The 21,250-nt window shown below is 48.4% G+C and overlaps 1 protein-coding gene and 1 long non-coding RNA gene across 12 annotated transcripts in view; one reads left to right on the top strand and one right to left on the bottom strand.

The window, feature by feature from the left end:
* LOC310834174 overlaps positions 1-446 on the bottom strand; it is a 20,658-nt gene extending 20,212 nt beyond the window's left edge. The window contains exon 1 of the long non-coding RNA XR_014559109.1: positions 349-446. This is a non-coding gene — a long non-coding RNA (uncharacterized lncRNA). The remainder of the gene's footprint in view (positions 1-348) is intronic.
* ADGRL1 (adhesion G protein-coupled receptor L1) overlaps positions 1-21,250 on the top strand; it is a 130,854-nt gene that overhangs the window by 1,344 nt on the left and 108,260 nt on the right. For 4 of the 11 annotated variants that reach the window (XM_083717489.1, XM_083717488.1, XM_083717479.1 and 1 more), the window contains exon 1: positions 346-1,862. The exons of the other annotated variants lie outside the window; for them this stretch is intronic. The gene's annotated coding sequence lies outside the window, so the exon portion shown is untranslated. Of the gene's footprint in view, positions 1-345; positions 1,863-21,250 lie in introns of those variants that run through there. 11 annotated transcript variants of the gene reach the window in all.

Here is a 21,250-nt window from a genome sequence, read left to right as displayed (position 1 = left end):
TACTTGGGGTGTTTCAGCCAGGTAAAGGAACAAGCCCAGACCTTATTTTGAACCTGCCACCTTCCCCGCCAAGCACATTTGCCCGCGTGCCCTCTAAGTCTAGCTAGGATAAACCCAGTTCTTATGATCTGCTAGAAGTTGGCATTCACCTGGCTGGCTCCACTCCTAAAGAGAAAGTCCGTTTCTCTCCCCCCCCCATTAATCCTGAAAGTCCAGTGTCATGGTGCCAGCCCACACTGGCTCTCCCGCTTCACACCTGACCTGAGCCACGGTCCCTTCGCCGGCGGCGCGAGGTGGAAGTCCACTTCCCTCTCCCCTCCTTCCCCCGTTCACTTCCCGCTTCCATACCTCTCCAGTGCCGCGTTTTTGGCCTGGCTGGGCTTATCCCTCCTCATCCCTGCAGCGGACCTTCCCTCCGCTCCCCCATCTCTTTGCCCTGTTCTCCGGGCTTCCTCCCCTCCCCGCCGCGCCATTCCCGGCCGGATCTCCTCAAGATCCTTCCTTCTCCTCTGAATCCCCCCTCCTCGGCTCCGCTCCAGATTTTCCTCCCTGTGCGACGCGTGCGTGTGCACCTCCCCTCGGCCTCCCAGGTGTATCCGTCCCTTCTGGAACCCGCTCCGCTTTTCCGTTCCTGCCTTCCCCAGCTCGGAGTGGAACTGGCTGGCCCGCCGCCACCGCCGCCGCCGCGTGCGCAAAGTAGCAAGCTTCTCCCGCCACCCCCGGGGCATTCGCGCTGGAGGCTCCTGGCTCTGAGGCCCAGCATCTAGCCGAGGGCGCCGGACTAAGGAAGGGGGCTCGCCGCCGCCGCCGCGGAGCGCCTCTGCGCGCCTTCACCTTCCTTTGGCCAGCGAGTCTGCCGGGAGGGGGCGCCCCAGCCAGAGGAGAGCGAACGGTTCCTTTGGCGAAGGGGAATCCGGCGGCAGGCGAGGCAGCCGAAGCCCTCACGCCGCCGAGAGGCACCGGGGGCCGCTGGGACGGTCGAGGGCGCAAGGCGAGGCCCGGCGGCCCGACCTCCTGAGGAGCACCGAGTCCGGTCCCCCCCCTCACCGCCCGGGGTTGACGGGAAGCGCGCGTGTGCCTGTTTGTGTGCACCGAGGCGGGGGAAGCGCAAGAGAGGAAAGGAGCGACGAGCAGGCAGACGGAGCCCCCACCCCGCCGCCGCCGCCAGCGCGCGCGCCTGTGTGTGTGTGTGTGTGTGAGAGAGAGAGAGAGAGAGAGAGAGAGAGAGAGAGATCGGGGGTGGCTCTCGCTTCGCTTGCCTCCACCGTCTCCAAAATGCCCGAACTGCTTTCCACGGACGGATATATTTTAAGACTTCCTTTCGCATTGCTAGGCGAGGCGGTTCGCCGGCTGGAGGCGTCCGCCAGTGACATCTCATCGGGGGAAGGAGGGCTTTGATTTGGCCCCTTCTCTGCCTGCCTCCCTCCTCCTCCTCCTCCCTCCCTTCTGCTATTTTGGGAGGGGGCGGCTGCAAACAAAAAAAATTTAAACCCCACCAAAAAAAAGCCAACAAAAAGGGACGGCGCTTGATTTATAACAGAACGCCCCATCTCTCTCCCCTTGTCCCTGCTCTTTAACTCGCCGTCGCAAAACAATCCGAGATCAGGACGCGTCGTGGTTTTTGTGTGTGTGTGTGTGTATGTGTGAGTGTGGGGTGTGTGTGTGCGCGCCCCCCCTTTCCACGTTTCTCTGAAATCGACGCCCCAAGGGGGAGCAATCGGAAGAAGATCGAGATCGCGCATCACGCATCCGATCGCCTCGTGTTTCCGAATACCTGAGGGGGCTCAAGCCCTGCCGTCCTGGCGGCGGGATGGATTAGGGATCCCTGAATGGAGGAACCCGACGGGGCTGGATCGCAGAAGGTAAAGACGAGGCTTGTCTTCTCAGGGGATTGCGCGTGGGGTTGGCGTGCTGGTGGCTGGGGGGGGGGGGGCTGGGCTGGCGAGCCTTGCCTATCTCCACCCCCACCCCCCGGTTTCTCATCGATGACCCTTGCTGGCTTCGGACACCTGGCTAAAGCGGACTGATGGCGAGCCTTTATTTGAGAGGCGGGAGGTGCTGGTGGCTTTGGCACAGGTTTCATTTTAAATTGGGGTGGTGGTGGTGTGTGAGAGGAAGTAGGAGGTGCAATCTTTTTTTATTATTTGTTTGGAAACCTGAGCTGTCCTCGCCTTGAGATCTGCCCGCTCCCCGGTGGTTTGGGTCTATGTTGGTGGACCTGATGTTTGGTTAGCGTTTCTCACAGACAGGCTTTCTTTGCGCTACAGAGACTTGGACGGGGGAGGGGGGGATGATGCTGACTGGACTACGAGGCTGGGAGGAAGGGACCATTTCCTCCTCTTCTCCTCTCTCTCTCTCCCCCTCCGCATTTTCTCCGGAGATTTTGTGATCGGACAGGCTCTGCAAATGCGGAGGTCCTTTTTCCGCCCACGGATGAGGCGGCCGCTTGTCCTCCGCTGGGTCTGCGTATTGCTCAAGACAAAGCCATCTGCAAAAATAAAATTAAGAAAAAAACACCCCTTCCCTTCCCCTCGTCGCGGTTACTGCGGTATTCCTCCCCCCGCCACACACACACACACACACAACAGCACTCCTTTTGTATATATGTGGCGGGGGTGGAGTTGGGGGGGGGGTTGAGAAAAAGAGCCATTACCCTCCAAATACCGTAATGCACAAAGAGGAGGGAAGGGCTTTTTCTTCAGATCTTGTCTCTGTTCTTATCCTTGCCTCCCCACCTCTCCACTCCGGTCAATTTTGCTGCAGGAGGGGAAAAAAAAAGCCGGAACCAGGACAGGTTCGTGGTAGTAGCTGCCCCTTTGCCGTCCCTTGTAATGTTTTTCCCCTCCTCCAAATTTCCCTGATACGTGTCTTTATGTAACAGACACGCTTTATAGGAGGCGGAGGAGGAGGTGGCGGACACACATACACACACGTGCGCGCGCGCGCGCATATCCTTTTTCCCACGTACAATTTCAAGATGGGAGGAGGATGCAGGCGGAATGGTTAATCAGGCGGGGGGGGGGCGCGCATTGGCTTGCTGCGATGGCTCTTGGGCTTTGCCATCCACCCCCCTCGATGCCCACCCCGCCCCCGCAGCCGACGAGCATCTTGCTCTGGGGGCGGGCTGATGTGCCCCTTACTTCACCTCAGGCCAGGCCCTTCTGGAAGCAGCCTACCTTCGGGGCAGCTGGTGGGTTCCCTGAGCCGGGAATTTGTCTGGGAGTCTGATTCTGTGGCACCGGGGGCCCTGATCTCATTTTGCTCCCTCTAGTCAGGATGGGCACCTTGTATAATGTCTCCCCGATTCCCATTGACCCATGTAAAGGAAAGAGCCGCCAGAGAATTCAGGGAGGGAGATAATCGAGAAGAAATGTACCTGATATTCTTAAATTACTGCATCCACAATCATATAACATCCCCCCCCAACCATTCTCCACGAGTGTTGGTTATTCACATCTTTCCCTGCCAATAGCTTTCCGGTCTAAGGCTGCCTCCTATTTCAGAAGGACAGGAGATTCTTTTAAACTAGCATTATTTCCCCAAACCAGTATGGTGGAAAAAGCAGAATGGTTAGATTGATGATTGCTGCAAACCCAGTTAGATTTCAAATTCTTCCAAAGGGGTGGAAGGTGGAGGGAGGTGAACAGGTCCAGCCTTATTATGATAGGATGCTGGGAGCTCTTCCCTCAGTTGGGAAATAAACAGGCTGGGGAAAGATTTATTTATTTATTTATTTATTTACCATTGGGAAATAAGATGGATTGAGAAGGGGCTCTCTCTCTGTGTGTGTAGACACAGAACGATTAGCAAAAGGCGAGTGAGAAGAGATTGACAGATACAGACGTGGAAAGGGGGGGATGGGAGGAAGAGATGAAGGATGAACAGATGGGTGGATGAAGGGGGAATGGATGATCAGATAAAGAACCTGTTAGTAATCGCTCCATCCTCCTCTCTTTTCTGCCTCTCCCCAAATTTATTGTCCATAAGGCCCTCCCTCCCGGACCAATTTCCTGTGGTTGCTTTCTGCTTTCAGCAGTGATTGAATGGTATATTCCCCCCCCCCCCCCCGTGAATGTCTCTTCACAGTGCTGTCTCTCTTGGCAAAGGTGAGTCAAACGAGGAGCTGTAAAACATCTTTGGGGATAACAGAATATGAGGGTTGTGTTGAAAGGAAGGAATTGCCAGCAGGAGACAGAAGTTGGCCTGGCTTGACGAAACCCTCTCATTTTGGCACTTGGAGAGGAAGAAAGGCAAGGTTGTTCAGCGCACTGCTAAAGGTTTTAATTCTGCTCTGATTTTCCACCCCCCCTTTTTTTTTTTTTTTTTTTTTTGCCTGGGGAAGAGCCATAGTTCAGTGGTAGAGCATCTGCCATGCATGCAGAAGGCCTCTGGTTCAGTCTGTGGCATTTCCAGGTAGGAGAAACCCCAGAGAACTCCTGCCAGCCAGTGTAGACAGTACTGAGCAGGATGAACCCCCCCAATGGTCTGACTCGGTCCTCCGTTTCCGGTCTTGCTCCTCATCTTTAATCATCTCTTCACAAAACAAGGAAATCATTGCTTGGACCAATAGAGTCTACTTGCAAGTCTCCACCTGCAAGTCTCCGGTTTGAGAGTGTCTCACAGCATAGGTAAAGGTAAAGGTACCCCTGCCCGCACGGGCCAGTCTTGCCAGACTCTGGGGTTGTGCGCCCATCTCACTCAAGAGGCCAGGGGCCAGCGCTGTCCGGAGACACTTCCGGGTCACGTGGCCAGCGTGACATCGCTGCTCTGGCGAGCCAGAGCCGCACACGGAAACGCCGTTTACCTTCCCGCTGGTAAGCGGTCCCTATTTATCTACTTGCACCCGGAGGTGCTTTCGAACTGCTAGGTTGGCAGGCGCTGGGACCGAGCAGCGGGAGCGCACCCCGCTGCAGGGATTCGAACCGCCGACCTTTCGATCGGCAAGTCCTAGGCACTGAGGCTTTAACCCACAGCGCCACCTGCGTCCCGTCTCACAGCATATTGTATATCAAATATCCATGCAGTTGAACCCCTGAGAATATTGGTAAAGAGAGGCACCAGTTCACTGCTGTTTGAGCATTCCTAGGGTAGTAGAGGCAATGCAGTTCAGGAGATGCTTTAGAAGCTTTCAGAACATTTGTGTAGCAAAACAACAAACAAACAAACAAACAAACAAAAAACCCAGGGGAAAACAAAGAAAGACAAACACCCCTTCTAAAACCCTTCTGGAACAAGAATGATCGTGGGCTAGGCTTCACTGGTTGGATGACATCTGTCTGTCTCGAAAGACATATTGAGAAAAATTGTGGAATGTTCGTTTGGGTTTGGGAGATTTGAAATCCAGAACACCTGGGCTCCTTTTGAATTTCTTAACAGGCAGGCTGTTGCTATTGCCAATCTTTAATTGCAAACATCAGATGCGCTGGGGTTTAAGTGTACCTGAGAGTTGTGACTCCTAACCTGGAAGTTCTTCCCTCTAGTCTGATTCGATTGGCTGTATGGAGTCCCTGTGGGGTGAGGGAAAGTTACTACATTTATCATAAGATCCAGAGGTTCACCCTGTATAATTGAAAACTGGTTAAACCCTGAGCCCCCCAAATAGTAACAGGGTTTGCTTTTTTACCTCCCCCTTTGGATGTTAGGCTGCTGAGCTGCTTTTCTTTACCCATGTCTTGCTTGCATTGGCCTTATTTAAGAAAGCGATGGGACAGAGAGGTAGGATCATATTATTTTTGTTATTTATTTAATTTCTAACTGCGCTTCACCACAGGGCAAATTACAATATGAAAACACAAAAATACACACCGTAGTAATACAAACATGCATACCATAATAACAAACAAAACAACACCCCCCCCCCCAATTTAAAAGGGCATAATTGTTTAATTAGCTAAAGGCCTAGGAGAAGAGGAATATTTTTGCCTGACACCTCAAGATTTGTAATGAAAGGGCCAGGCAAGCCTCCCTAGGAAGAACATTCCACACTGCAGAAAAAGCTCATTCTCATGTTACCACCTTCTGGGCCTCTCATGGAGGGGTACACAAAGAAGGGCCTCAGATGATGATCACAGGGTCCAGGTTGGCTCATATGGGGAGGGGTGGTCCTTGAGGTATTGCGGTCCTAAGCTGATGACTTGTCCTATATACCTGGAGACCTTCTGGGGCAGGAATGCCAATCAGAATTGGGATGGGTAGTTCCAGCCATGAATTCCATGCCATGGGCCTGTAAGGCTCTACAGTGCCGGCCGTTATTCATGTTCAGTGACTCCGATAAGCTAGAGGGGCAAAATTTTAGGTTGGGCCTCATTATGTCAGAAAATATCTGTAATTGATATAAAATTGGTCATATTTCCTTTCCTTCTTTCCCCATCTACTCAGGATGTATATTCCTTGAGATCAAAGATGGTCTCTTGCTGTGATAATATGGCACCAATTGGAAAGATAATCTAGGTGCAACTGAAATTCAAGTAATAATCCTAGCCCTTTTCATATCTGCAAACTCATTGAAAGCAGCCGATAAACATCCTAGTATGATGAGAGGAAGGGAGATTGTTTATACCTTTACAGTTTTTGGGGAGCACATCCCTGGTTTTTGGAAGCCCCATGTATTTATCAGATGCATACAAAGCACATAGTACTCTTTACCCACCAGAAATCTAATGGAGGAAGATGAGTGAATCTCTTTTGTCCTGTAATATGCACAAGCATATGCCCACCCTCCTTACAAACCACATTTGCCGTGGCTTAATTGTACCCCAAGTACTGCAGCTACTTTTGAAGGTGCTTTGCTGGGCATAGGCCCCATCCTGTTAAATGAGTCCAGGGAGCTGTGTGTAAAGGGCCCTAAATGCAGGATTCTGTTGTTTGCATGGAGGATGGGGATATATGGGCCCATATTATAAATTTTCAAATTCAGCTAGGATGTATCCTGCATCTAGTGTATAATATGTGCTATGTGCTTTGGAGACAAACAATAAATACATGAAAAATGATATTTTTAGATAGACTCTTTTCTTTGATAAGCATCCAACTTAGCATCCAGAGGCCAGGAAGATTTCATTTCCCTCCTTGAATATTGTAACACTGGAGGGTGTTTCCATGGATGCTATTTATTTCCCTTGGAGGTGTACAGTTTCTTTTTGGAATTGAAAATAGTGTTTGGATTGTGGAAAACCTTTCCAAAGCCCGTATTTGCTAACTCCCATCTGGAAAGCAGCAGATTCTTTCACTTTTAGTAATATGGTCCAAAAATGGATTCCCCCAAGATTTCCTTTGTTCTAGTAGGGAGGAGTTCCATAACCCAAGTATATGAAGGAGGGTGAGAAAAATGCAGGCCTGAAGTAAGTGTCCTCTTCCATCTGACGCATGGGTCCATTTTGCCCTCTTCCTGCTTCTGAAAACCATGCCTCCGTTTTCATCGCAGCTGTGGAGTGTGCTGTATGTGGTAGGTACAAGCATAGTTCGTTTTTGTAGCTCAGTGCAAATGGACCCTGGCCCCAGTTTGGGGTGAGTTGGCTTCCCTTTTCAGGAGCCAATACAGCTGGGTCCCCCCCGGCCGATATAAATCAGCATTGCCTCTCTTAAATGAATGGAAACTGTGCTGATGAACGCCAGCTGGAGGTGTGTAGCCTTTTGCCAAGCACCTTTGTGCTGCAGCCCCTGTGACAGGGCCTTCGCTTACGTGAGCCTGTGGCATTTGCCCGGAGCCAGTATCCTGTTATTTTTAAAGAAGGCCATCTTCTGAAACTGACATCGCAGCACAAAAATGCCTCTGAGCAGGGAGCTCTTCAACCAAATCTAAATCAGCATCTCCCTGCATAGGCACAACCTTCCCTGAGAAACCTCACCAGCTCCTATAAGCCCAGGGGGTTGTGTGTGTGTGTGTGTGTGTGTGTGTGTGTGTGTGTGTGTGTCCGTCCAGAGCGACTGATGTGACAAGAAGAATTCCCTTCCATGCCTGATCATGTGGGATGCAGATTCCTACAGAGATGTCAGCCATTTGCAAGCCACCAAGTGTTTCCTTTGAGTTAAGGAGTTTGACTTTCCAAGAGAACAGAGACAGCAGTCTGGCATCTGATGGCTTGTTGTGCAGACAGACCATGGGATGCAGGCAGGGGAGGGGTAGGGAGCAATTATTTAAATAATAATAAAGTATTTTCTCTTCCTCCGTTCCTACAATGTGTGGGTGGCTTTTTCTTAGATTGTATATAGAAGAGGTTTTTATTTTAATGATTATTATTTAGCTGGGGAGCGTGTGGGCGTCTGCAGCCAATTTCTGAAGCTGCGCTACCTGTCTCGTGTTCAGCATGGGGGGGATATTTCCCCCGAGGGCCTTCTGCAGTGGCACTGAATATATTAGTGACTGCTCACACGCATGCCTACATGGTTGTGTGTGAGCGCACGCACACACAAAAATGTGCAACTCCACCCATGTTCTCTTCAGCATGCATGTGCTTGTGTACATGCCCTCCATCACTCACGTGTATACACTGTCTCTTTTGTCATGCACTTTCCTGTGATCAGCACAGCAGAGGAGTCTTTCCTTTTTTTCCCGTGTCAGCAAGTGCTTGGGGATTAGAATAATATGCTGGGGATGATTAAGGGATGGCAATCTGCTTGGAGGTGATGCAGACAAATGAGAGGGAGGGGATAGCCTCCTCCTCCTCTCCTCCCCTGTCCTGTCTGTTATCACCAGACAGTATCTAAGACCAACCTATCCATAGCCAGATCATCTGTTCTCATAGTCTTCATTTTTAGTCTTCTCTCGTAGTTTTCAACCATTTCGGTAGTGGGCTCCAAACTCCCCTTCCTTGGTTCCACACCCCAGATCTTTCAGCAGGACTGGTGTTGTCTTCTGGCACCCTCGGCAGCTGCTGGAGAAGTCCCATGCCCTGGCAGGGCCCACCATGGGCCTTTGTACTCCACAAAAACAATAACAACTCCAATCCTTTTTATTTCTGTTTTTTGTAGGCTTGAGTCAACTATTTTAATTTCCTGCAATGTACCAATGTAACACCACGTCGGGGGCATTGTGGGAAATTTAAATGGAAGCACCTGCCGGCAATGCTGTTCAGAGTATTGTGGGGGTAGCTCTTGACCATGACTGCCTGCCCTGGTGGAGCAGAACGGCAGCAAAATCTTCTGGAAGGAGACGTTGTGGTGAGGTAATGGTGCCACCCGTGAGCTGTTTCTCACCCATGGCCCCCTCAGACCAGGAGGGGGTCTTCTCAAAGACACTCATAAATGCCTACCTGAACCTTAAGATGCTCTTTCGATCTCTAGTCTGGGTGCCCCCACCAAGTTAAATGGAGGAGGGCTGTCAGGGAGCAATAGCCCCCTAGCTATGGAATATTCTCCTCAGAGAGGCTCACCTGGTACCTTCTTTATGGTGAAAAATACATTTTTATTCACCCAAGGATTTTCATTGCATTTTGAATCTGAACTGTTTCGTGCTGGCCCTATTGCAATGAAAGTTTTTTTAACCCGTCTTTTGTTTTGTAATGTTTATTTTAATTCTTATATATTGTATTTTTAACATTGGTTTGTAAGTCACCCAGCGAATATTTATTGATGGGCTGCTATATAAATGCAACAAATAAATGAAAAACAGAGGGGGGGGGGAGAGAGTCTGTTACCTTCCTACAACAATGCATTTCACTGTGTCAGGTACCACTAAAGATATTTATGGCTGGCCATGGAAAGGATAGTGGTTAAGTTAGATCTTCCACTTCACTGCTTGACACATTGGACAGGCTCTACCTTCAAATGAATAAGGCTTCTGTAGTACTTTCTATCCCATATTTACACTTTTTATCATAGCAATGATATTCACACATAAGTACAAGGAGCATGAGAGAGATTCAATATGTGCTTTTGGTGTCAGTTTCCCTTTTGGCAAACCCAATCTGCCAATACCTATGTATCTTTGCATCTCTTCAGGCAAGCAAGAGGTTAATTTCCTGCAAAAGGATGATTAGTTAAGGTTGTTATTGCTCTAAGAAGAAGAAGAAAAGAATTATACTATTGCTTATTTGCATGTGTTGATTATCATGCATGCAAATGTGAAATTGCTTCTCGCCTAGCAGTGATATGGAGCTTAAAAATGCACCTGGTTCAGCTGAGTCAAAACTGGCCTGGTGGAGGCCCCTAATGATGACTGAGCTGTAGGATATGGGTGAAACCTATTTAGAGTGGAATTATAAATTCAGTCCTTCCTGCTTGCTTTGGGATCTCCATGAAAAAGAAGGGGAGAGGGAATAGTGATGGATGCCCTGGAGTTGTAGAAATGGTTTGATGCAGTCGTTCAAAGGAGAAGAAGAGGCAGAATAGAGGGATATGGTACCTATGGTCATTGCTGATCCAAGATGATCCTAGGGATTGTTGTGCTACAAGTAGCCTTGGGGGATGCTTGGAGATGGTCTCAAAAGTTGCTATCTGTCACAAGCTGTTTCTAGACTGTAGGACAGTATGGTGAAGCTGCCTTCCTTGTTGTAGGAAGCACTGCAGCCAGTTGGCCCACTGACATACCAAAGAAATGGAGCATAATCGAAGAGATACTTAAATATAAGGCCAATGAAAAATTACGGTAAGCGTACCAAACTTGTGACTTTCATGGTATGGTCTGAAGGCAGATGAGGCTCCCATCTTGCTGAAGCTAAGCAAGCCTGGGTCTAGCCTGTACTTAGGTGGGAGATCACCAAGGAGCTACATGTATACCACCTTGGAGGAAGAAATGAGGGATATAAAGTGTTAGGAAATCAATACAATGTGAATGTGATAATGAACATGAGACACCTGGATCAGACCAAAGGCCTCCTGGTCTAGCTTTCCCCTCCTGTGGGAAATTAGGATTATCTTTTTGTCTCATCTATTTAGCAGATTTATACACCACTTTGGGAGGAAATCTCTTGCCACAGTATTGTCCGAACAACACATTTACACTAAGTCACATGGAACCACATTTGCCATGTTATTGCCCATTCACTCGTTTTGGAGAGAGACATTTGGAGCTAATCACATCCTAAATGATCTGGTTTCATCAGTAAACTTGGCCACCTCGCTGCTCACTCCTAACTTCAGAACGTTTAGGAACAAGATGAAATGCACCAGCTCCAATACAGATCCTTGGGGGGCTCTTATTTCTTACACCATTCCACAGTGGGAAATAACAATCTATTCCTACCTTCTGCTTCCTGTTCTTTACTCAGTTGCCAATTCCTAAGAGGACTTCTCTTATTCCACAACTACAGTGGTACCTCGGTTTACGAACTTAATCTATTCTGGAAGTCTGTTCTTAAACCAAAGCTGTTCTTAAACTGAGCCACGCTTTCCCTAATGAGGAATCCCGCCACTAGTGTCCTTCCACCATTCGGCTTCCATTTGTAGACCAAGGTAAAGTTCGCCAACTGGAACACTACTTCCAGTTTTGCAGAGTTTGAATTCTGAATAGTTCGTAAACAGCGCTGTTCTTAAACCAAGGTACCACTGCACTAAGTTTGGACACTGGATCAGTCCTGTCTTATGAACCTCTTACATCACCTCACCATGTGGCACAAAATTGCAATAAGCTGATGTGTTACGTGAAGAAGAATTAGTTGTCCATCAAATTTACTGGGTAACCCCAAGCATGAGACAGTCATGAGGAATAAACATAGTATTTATAACATAAAGTTGACTTGGTAGGATTGCAGTATTATATAAGTGAACAATATAAATACCGGTAATTGTCTTAAAAGAGCTTTCCTTTAAGAACCGAATGCTTTAAATTTCAAATTGTCTGTTCTACCTCGGCTTGCAGATTAATCCTATGCATGTTTACTCTCTTAAATCACTGGGTAATGGTTGAGGACAGGGAGGAAAAGAGAGTTGGGCCACGCTGCTCACCTTTTCTAAAAGATAGGAAAGCAGAGTGAGGAGCTGGCATCAACTTAGGTTTTTTTCTGAGTGATAGGAAGCCACTCCAGTTTGTTCACAGTCACTCAGCAGCCAATTTCTCCTTGCCACTCCCTTGGCTTGAGTGAGGCTTAAGACTTTTTGCCCTGGAGCTGAAGTAAGGGGGGGACCAGGCCAGCTGAGCCTAGCTGAGTCCAGCTCTGTTGCAGCTTGTAGCCACACAATGAAAGGGGGACGTGACAGTCCAGCTCATGGGTAGGCAAACTAAGGCCCGGGGGCCGGATCCGGCCCAATTGCTTTCTAAAGCTGGCCCGCAGACGGTCCAGGAATCAGCATGTTTTTACATGAGTAGAATGTGTCCTTTTATTTAAAATGCATCTCTGGGTTATTTGTGGGGCCTGCCTGGTGTTTTTACATGATTAGAATGTGTCCTTTTATTTAAAATGCATCTCTGGGTTATTTGTGGGTCATAGGAATTCATTCCCCCCCCCAAAAAAAAATATAGTCTGGCCCCTCAAGGTCTGAGGGACAGTGGACCGGCCCACTGCTGAAAAAGTTTGCTGACCCCTGGTCCAGCTCATTTACACCTGGAGCTGCATGCTCAGCAGCACTGACACTGACAGCAGCTCAATCACTCGTGGGTGGATATGGGAGAGAGAGAGAGAGTGTGCAAAAACTCACTGTCTGTCTGAGACTGGTGGCTCACCTCGCCTAATGGTAGGGCTGGATCTGTACTCAAAGAGCCCAACAAAGATGGTGGCAACAGGATTAGCTTTTTCAGAAGCCATGCTGATTTTTCTCCAGCATGACTATATGCTTAATAATTTTTCCTTTATTAATGATTTCCACCAGGAGAAGGCATTGAGCTAACTGGCCTATAATTTCAGAGACTCACACTTTTCCTTTACTTCTCACTAGCCCCACTACCTACCCAAGTCCCCCTGTTACACTGGCTTTACAGGCATAGAAAGTGCAAGGTCAGCCTTGTCATTAAGCAGAGTGAATGGCTGCCTCAGGTGATGGACACAGGTGGAGTTGGGGGGTGGCACAACATATTTGTGAGTGTGGTGTGGCCTTCCCTGCCCCTTATAAGTTGGTCTGCTGCCCTGAGGTACAGTGGAGGATGTTATCTCATTGTCAGTGAGATTCCGCTGCCAGTCTAGTTGACTTCTGTATGTAGAATAGGGGAGGCCATCTTGCCCTTTGCCTCAGGCAGCTAAGTGTCTTGGTATAGGCCTGAGACAGTGAGATCACATTCCCAACTCTTTGCCGTTGTTCCACAATCTGCCTTGGGATGACACAATCTTTGGAGCTCAAATGGGCTCATCTCATGGTTAAGGGATTGTCTTTCAACATATTGCTCTTTTTTCCCCAGTGTCTTATGGTGAGTAATGGAAAAGAGACTTACTATACCCTGAGATGTCCCTTAGCTGAGGAAAGAGGGCTCCCTGCAGAGTGAGGGGTCCTGTTTCCCTCGTACCCTAGCAGCAGGCAGGAATATTTTTCGGTATTTACATTTTTCTTTCAGCTCTCTTGCTTTCCCCAGGCTTGGGATAGCTCAGCTGAGCAGACATGCATGGCACTTTAGCAAAGGGCGTGTTCTGCTGCCAAAGAAATGTTTGGGGACAGTAGCCCCATATTTCTAGCCAGTACACAGTGGCAGTGCTAGTACTGAGAGGTCACTGTGGCAGCTATGGACCTTACTCAGGCTGGCTTCAGCTGGACAAACTGCACAACGTGGCCAGTAGTTCCCTCTTCAGAACAGAGGTGGGAAACCCATGGCCCACCAGACCTTGTTGAACTCCAGCTCCCATCAGCCCCAGCTAGCATGACCAGTAGTGCGGGATGATGGTTGTTGAAGTACTGCTTTTAGATGTGCCTTGAACATCTAAAGTCTGGGCATATGAAGGCAGCTTTCCATCTTTCAATGAAGACTCCCTTATAGCAATAATCTCTGGCTCTTTTTTAGATGAAGGGAAGATATATTTCCGAATCTGTATTTTTTAAAATGAGTGAGCTTTTAAGAACTCTTCATGAATAGGGACTGAAAGTAAAATAAAAATAAAAAATAGAAACACACAGGGTTTTAGGAAAAAGGAACCAATATCTTGATCCTCCCACTGCGCCCCAAATTGGCATCTTATAAAAATGTTTAGTATCTTATTTGCAGGTAAAGTGGTAAGTGGATGTGTAACCTTCTACCTTGTGAAGGTTGTGTGATGATAATCTTATTAACCAACCATGTTTTTAAACAGTCGTTTGATAGCCATAGGAATTGCAGGCAAGCAGAAGAGCAAGGCTGGTTGGCGGAGGAGGAATGGAGCACTCTGTCCCTCCTCTGCATCCAGGATAGAAACCATGCAGGCAGTGAGAGGATGGAAGCCCCCTCCTGCTTGCACAGCCCAGTCATACAGTGGGCCGTTGCAGGAGAGATGGAGCTCTATCCCTCCTTTGCCAGCCCACAGCAGGCTAAAAGTGTTTCTTTGCAGGCCAGTAACTTCTGGACTTACTCACAAGGCTGTAGTTAACAGCCTCTATTTATGCCATGGAGGTGGTGAGAAGGCACATTCCTCCATAGCAGCGGGAAGGGAGATAAAAAGTGCACAGAGCAATAAATGCAACTTTTGCTTTTGCACTGTAGGGTAAATTCCAGCCACGCAAAAGTTAGAGGTTTCCACACATACCCTCCATCTCACACAGTATTTTTATCCAGGCAAGCACCAGGCATTATCTCAGTTAGAGGAAACCTGTCAGCCAGGCAAAAGCAGTCAAGAGGGCACAGAGGAGGACCAGTGAAGGATGTGGCCTGGGGATGGTGTGTGTGTCTGTATGGAGAGGCCTTCAGGGCTGCAAATGTCCCCCAGCCCTCAAGTTCCCCCCCTCCTGAATTAGGCCAACCCATTTCTTTGTTTTAGAGAAGACTCTACTGCTTTTACCCCCCCCCCTTCTTTCAAGCAGCACATATGGTCATTGCCACACTGTGTTATCATCACAACTCTGTGAGTTAAGTTAGGCTGAGGAGAGGGGCAGGCCAGGTGATTTTGACATCTGAGTGAGGATTTGAACCTGGGTCTCCTTGTTCCTAGTCCAGCACTCTAACCACTACACCACACCACATCCCTAGTTCACTGCATCAACCTCAGCTCAGAGAAGTGACTTAATTCATTTTTATATAAAAAAAATTGCTTTGAGTCAAAGCTCTGCCCCCAAAAGAGCTCTGCCTAGCTCAGAATCTTATATCCAGCACTCTGGTCATTAGTTAGCTCAAGAAACATGTTCTTCTGGTTTAGGCTATCTCTGTATTTTAATATACAAATGAGTGTGACTAGAGAACAAAAGTTGCCAGTATAAATTCCTCCAAGGCAGATAGATGCCCATCAGGGTTCTGTGGGTTCTTTTATATAAATACCTGCCCCAATCACACAGCATGACAGTGGCATCTTAGTAGCGATGCTGACAACTGTAAAGCCAATCTGATAGCTAATTATTGAAAAACACAAACAATTGCTTCTCATTTACCTTTTCCCCCCTTGTTCTCTTCACCCTCTCCACCTAACTTTTCCACCTTCCTTCCAATCCATCCCTTTCTCTTCCTCAGCAATCTTCCCATCCATAGCTCCCACCCGCTTCTCTGCAAAGGCTGCGGCTAATTGATAGGATAACTGGGCGCAGACGTGATTATGGCGATAATTGGTTGGAGCCAAGCTGGGGGAGAAGAGCTCCAGTTTAATTTGGTCAGGGGCTCAGAGCGTTTGGTGGGGGGGAAGTGTCCTAATTGAGTTTCTGACAAAGCAGCACATTCCCTTCCTGCTGCTGGGGGCGGGAAGACAAGGATGAGCACACTTGTTGTGTGATGTACACCAACTTTCTTTTGTCCTAGAAGGGTGTAAGTTGGAGCAAGAACAACAGAGCTGGAAACTCAGCTCTTTACCACTTTGATACCTTGTGATGCAACTGTAGGTTTGTTTGTTTTTTTGCAGGGTTTGCCAATATTTTGCTCCTCAGATTGTGCTGGACTCTGGCTCCCACCAGCAAATAGGAGGATGGGAGCCCTAGCACAAAACAAGTCTGGAAGGCCTAACCTATGGCTGATCAGTTTACAGCTGGCACCATTAGTTGCCAGTCTATAAAGAAGAGAGCCACTATTTTCCTGCAGGCCTACCTTTGAGAAACGGGGGTGGGGGGTCGACCTGCCATCCTGAAAATGGCCTGTCCATGAAGCCACTTGCTGTATGGGGAGCTTGCCCCCCACAGTACTCCCATGCCACATAGCATCATGGATCGTAAGACCCAGGAGCCTTGGCTTCCTTGCCCTTTGCCCCTCAGTGCTGGCCCGTCAGTGAACAGAGCCTTGCCTCCCGATCACCAGGACTGCAGGTGACACATACACATTTCACTCCACTCGCACATGTGAGGCTGAGAGGGTCATTGACTGAAAACTGTAAAGCCAAGCTGTAAACATTGACTAAGTGCTCCCAGGACCGGTCCCTGCAGGAGCCATGTGGATTAATGAGCATTAATTAGCTCCTGCTTGCCTGTCACCAGGGGATCCCAACTCACCTTGCAGACAGGGCTGAATGTGCTCAGAGAGGCAGAGCGGAAAAGAGAACCTTTCAGCCAAGGCTCTGAGTTCTTTGCTTTCCTAGCCCCTTCCTCTCTACCCCCCACTGCTAACCTCCCACAGAGTGGCCTTGGCTTTCAGGACTTCTTAATTCCCTTGCCCCAGCTGCTATCTGTGGTTAGGAATTTGCTCCAGAGCAATAGGTTCTGTTTCAAGCATACTATTTGATCTACTCTTAATTACAGTAGCTACCTAGCTTCAACTTGGACTTTTCACTAATTTTGTTGTACAGCAAGCTTCTGATCATGGCAAGATTGCTGGGAACATACTAAGTGCTAAACGTATTTCTGCAGTTGGTTTCTCCTAACTCCACTATGTTGGGCTGTGACCGAAGAATAATCTCTAATGCAAAGTACCTCCAATGGGTGAGCACTGCAAGAAATCACAGGCTGCTTTGGCAAGTAATGCTCTCTTTTTTTCATTAGTATGATATTTAGAAGAGGAGGAGAAGGAGACAGGACCTTAAGTCAGCATGTGCTCCTTTGCATGCAGGTCCCAGGTTCAGTCATTGGCATCTGGATAGAAGCATCAAGAAGCTCCTGATATGCAAGCCCTGGGGAGCTGCTGCTTCTACTCAAGAGTGGAGAAGGTTGGTCTAGGGCAAGTGTTGGGAACCTTGGACCCTCCAAATGCTGCTGAGCAACAGCTCCCATCAGTCCCACCAGCAACCATAGCCCAAGGCTGTGGATGATGGGAGCTGTAGTTCAGCAACACATAGAGGGCCAAAGTTTCCCCACACCTGGGATGGTGAATAAATCATCCATCTTGCTATGTCCAGCTCCCTGTTTTGAATGAGAGTTTTCAGTCTTGAGGCATGGTCTTAAACTACAGAAGGATGCCATACCTTTTCTGATAGAGAAAGTTTTTGGTCTTTGTCATCCTAGCCTTTGGTCTTCAAACAAGACTTGCAAACGTAACTCTGGTTGCATATGTATGTTTGTGCGGGAGCAGCATCTTGTGACTAGCGTAAAGTCCTTACCAAAAAGACACAGTGAACTAATGTCCTCCATATCTGAAGTTTAAAGGTAAAGGGACCCCTGACCATTAGGTCCAGTCGTGTCTGACTCTGGGGTTGCAGCGCTCATTTCGCTTTATTGGCTGAGGGAGCCGGCGTACAGCTTCCAGGTCATGTGGCCAGCATGACTAAGCCACTTCTGAAGAACCAGAGCAACACACGGAAACGCCGTTTACCTTCCTGCCGGAGTGGTACCTATTTACTTGCACTTTGACGTGCTTTCGAACTGCTAGGTTGGCAAGAGCAGGGACTGAGCAACGGGAGCTCACCCGCCAACCACGCAAGGATTTGAACCGCCAACCTTCTGATCAGCAGGCCCTAGGCTCTGTGGTTTAACCCACAGTGCCACCCACGTCCCTGAAGTTTGCAAACATATAAATGGGGAGGTGAGCCTTGAGGAAGCAATGGTGTTAGCAGTGTAAGAGCTTCAACCTTCCACATGTGTTCCTCTGACTCCTCCCAGCAACAGGGGAAAGGGATGGAAAGCCGTGTGCTTGCAGGACTGCATGCTCCCATAGAGTCAAGCCAGTGTAAGACATTGCTCTCACACCACTTCTTCCCATCTCAGTCCTGTGCCAAGATGTGCTGCCTCTTTCCGTTTCTAATCCTAAGTGGTTTGCCAGTTGAGCTGACCCTGAGAAAGGGGAACACAACAGAAGCTGGGGTTTTAGCAAGCCAATGTTGTTGTTTCCCTGGTGTAAGGTGCAGATCTTGCAGTGAATATCAGTTTTCTCATCCTTGGGTTAACCTTTCCAGAGATGGACACTTTCCAAGGCTTGGGTTTTGCAAACTGATTTAGCCTGTTGGGCCACAGTGCCAGACTCTTTGGCTGTATCTGTCACAAAAGGCTGGAACTCTGTAGATGTGCAGCTATTTTCCAGCTTGCTTGGACTTTGGCTGGATATCAGAGAGGGCAATTCCAGGAAGAGTCTGTTGCAATGCGTTCCTGACTTTCAATGGGATCCTTTCACTCTTAATAAGTTCACCCCCTTACTGTCAATAATATCATTCACTGCCGCGGCACAAGCAGAGAGGTCATCTCTTCCAGCCCACTCCCCAGTGAAATAGTATTTCAGGGAAGTGATATTCCACAGCAATAGGAAAGTCTGAGGGCTAATTTGGACGAAGAACATATTTAATTGGGGCATAGATGACAGTTACAGCTAAATTCTTCCTAATGAAAAGGCAAGGGGGGGGGGAGTTTTCACTTTTCTCTTGCTTAGCAAAGAGTTGTGATCTGCTACCACACATCTCCATAATCTCTCAGAAAAGAAGCCTCCTCTTTAAGATGGCTGTGTATAGATAAAAAAACCCTCGATCTGCTGGCTTAAACCCCCCTTTGGTGCTTTGGAAAGTACCATAGCTCACAGGTGGAGTATCTGCTTTGCATGCAAAAGATCTCTGTCCAGTCCTCAGCACCTCCAGGTAGGGCTTGGGAGGAAAACTTTCCTGGAATGCCATTACCATACAATGTTGGCAGTACAGAGCTAGATGCACCAATGGTATGACTCTGCATAAGGCAGTTTCCTATGTTCCTTTGTAAGTTGAGAGAAAGGAATGGGTATCGGCAGAAGCTGGGTATTGGCTGGATGCAAATAATTTAGGGATACCACTGCAACTGCCATCCCAGCCGGAGGTGCTCCCCACCCCGCATGCCTCACCTGAGCAGCATGCCAAGCAGCAGCTGGAGGAGGGCGAGCTCCTACATCCCTCAGCCATGCAACGTCCCCAACCAGTGGGAGACGCGGGTAGACAGCAAGCCTTGTGGTGCAGCCCCAGCCCAAGGAGGTGCACACGCAGTTCCTGCTGCTCTTCCGCAGCTCCGTCCGGCAGTATGGAGTTAGGGGCTGCAATACTTGCCCTAGGGGGCAGAATACTTTCCTTGCCCTGGGTGCTGGCATCCCATGCTACGTCACTGGGTCTCAGGAACAGGGGTGTACAGGGGAGAAACAGCTGTGGGTTGGTTGTACCTTGGAGGCAGCCCCCAGGCTGCTCAGTGAAAGCAGCTGGGTTAGTTAAATCTTCCCAGTCTGATGATGGTTGGAGCGTGTTACGCTTTGCTGTGGTTTACTTTCTGACATATACCAACAATCCACAAACAATTACTTTTAAATTAAATCATACCCTGCTGTTGCCCCTCCGCAAAGGAGTTGCTCAAAGCAGCTTACAAATGCAAACATAATATTTCGGCCAGACTCATAATACTTTAGCCATGCATTGTTTGGGCAGCTTGTGCAAGATGCTGGGTAGGTAATGGCAGAGCTTTCACACACACTGGTGATGCCCGGTGGATGATGTAAGGCTCATGGCTTCCTCCTTCCTAGCTGGACTGCCAACCCATCCTCCCCAAGTATGCAGGGCAGCTTTAAATGAAAGTGGTTCCTTCTGTCCACTGCAGAGCTTTCAAACAGTATTGACCTTCTGTTCCACTTTATTGGCACTTCACTCCTGCTCTTTGGGGGCCAGGCACTAGGCAGGTTAAAGAAGCAACTGCCTTTGGCCCCAAGTCAGCTGGATTATAAAAGAAGGAAGGGGAATGATTTTTGTGCATGGTTACGGCCAGAGCGTGGAACAGAATCACAGATCATTAAAATATGCTGTATGCTCTATGAAGTTTACAAGCAATGCTCTACAACGTGTGCCAATGGGCTCTTGGGTCACTTATAGCTACCAGTTGCCCGCCTCAATCCCCAACTGGTTTTCGATGAATCAGAGTACCCAACAACCATCGCCTTTTCATTCTGACACAAAGCAGTGAGCAGGAAGTGCATCTCTGGCAAAAGTCATGGTTGGAAAGCCAGTGGCAACAAAGGAAATTCTCATACGTTCTGTGTCATGAAATTCCTGATAAAAGGGCCTTCGTTAGATTGTGAGCTGCTTCAGCAGAGACCTGCTATTTTTATTTTTGTTTTATAAAGGGTTGGTAGAGTAGGAGGTTTGGTGCTACATAAATCATAAATGACCCTAACTCTCCCCCAAGTGAAAACGCTCCGATAGTTACAACAAGCCAGCGCTTGCAGCTTTCCACTACGGAGAGATGTAAACAAGGTTTGTAGTTAGGCTTGTCAATCAGTCTGTAGTTGTCTTTACTTGGGCATAAAAAAGGACATTTGTCACAAAGCTAGGAATGCTGTGTGTGTGTGTGTGTGTGTGTGTGTGTGAGAGAGAGAGAGAGAGAGAGAGAGAGAGAGAGAGAGAGAGGGAGAGAGAATGAGAGAATGAATAACACACTCTCTGCCCCTTTTCATCATGTACCCCATAGGCCAGAGTTACAAATCATGTGACTGTGCATTAATGTAGAGCAACACAGAACTGGAAAACAACCTACTGCTGTTGGCAATTGGTACAGCAGCTCCTGAAGCTAGCTAGCGGGCAAAGAGTTTGAATCTTACCATTGACCTAAATATGCCAGGGCAGTTGTGGTTACAGTGCCTTCAGATATGATGGCACCATTCACTAATTAGAGTCTCCTCAACAAGCAACAAAGGAACAAGAACCCAAAGCTCTGGATGTTTCCCCATTGCAACCCCCCACCCCCCAATAATGAATTCGTTATTTAAAAGCAAGAAAGCAACCCTCATTATCATATCTAGAAAATTACCCCCGCTCCCCTGAACCGGCAATTTGCCTGCCATGCGGCTCCGCTCCGACTTGCCCATTAATTACAGGGATGAAAAATCATTTAGAAGCCAGGAAAGGAAACTAATTGGATCTTCCCCCCA

This window comes from Podarcis gaigeae (assembly GCF_964106915.1).
Source record: "Podarcis gaigeae genome assembly, chromosome: 2".
In the NCBI taxonomy this organism is placed as follows: Eukaryota; Metazoa; Chordata; class Lepidosauria; order Squamata; family Lacertidae; genus Podarcis; species Podarcis gaigeae.
This window is presented reverse-complemented; position numbering and strand designations above follow the sequence as displayed.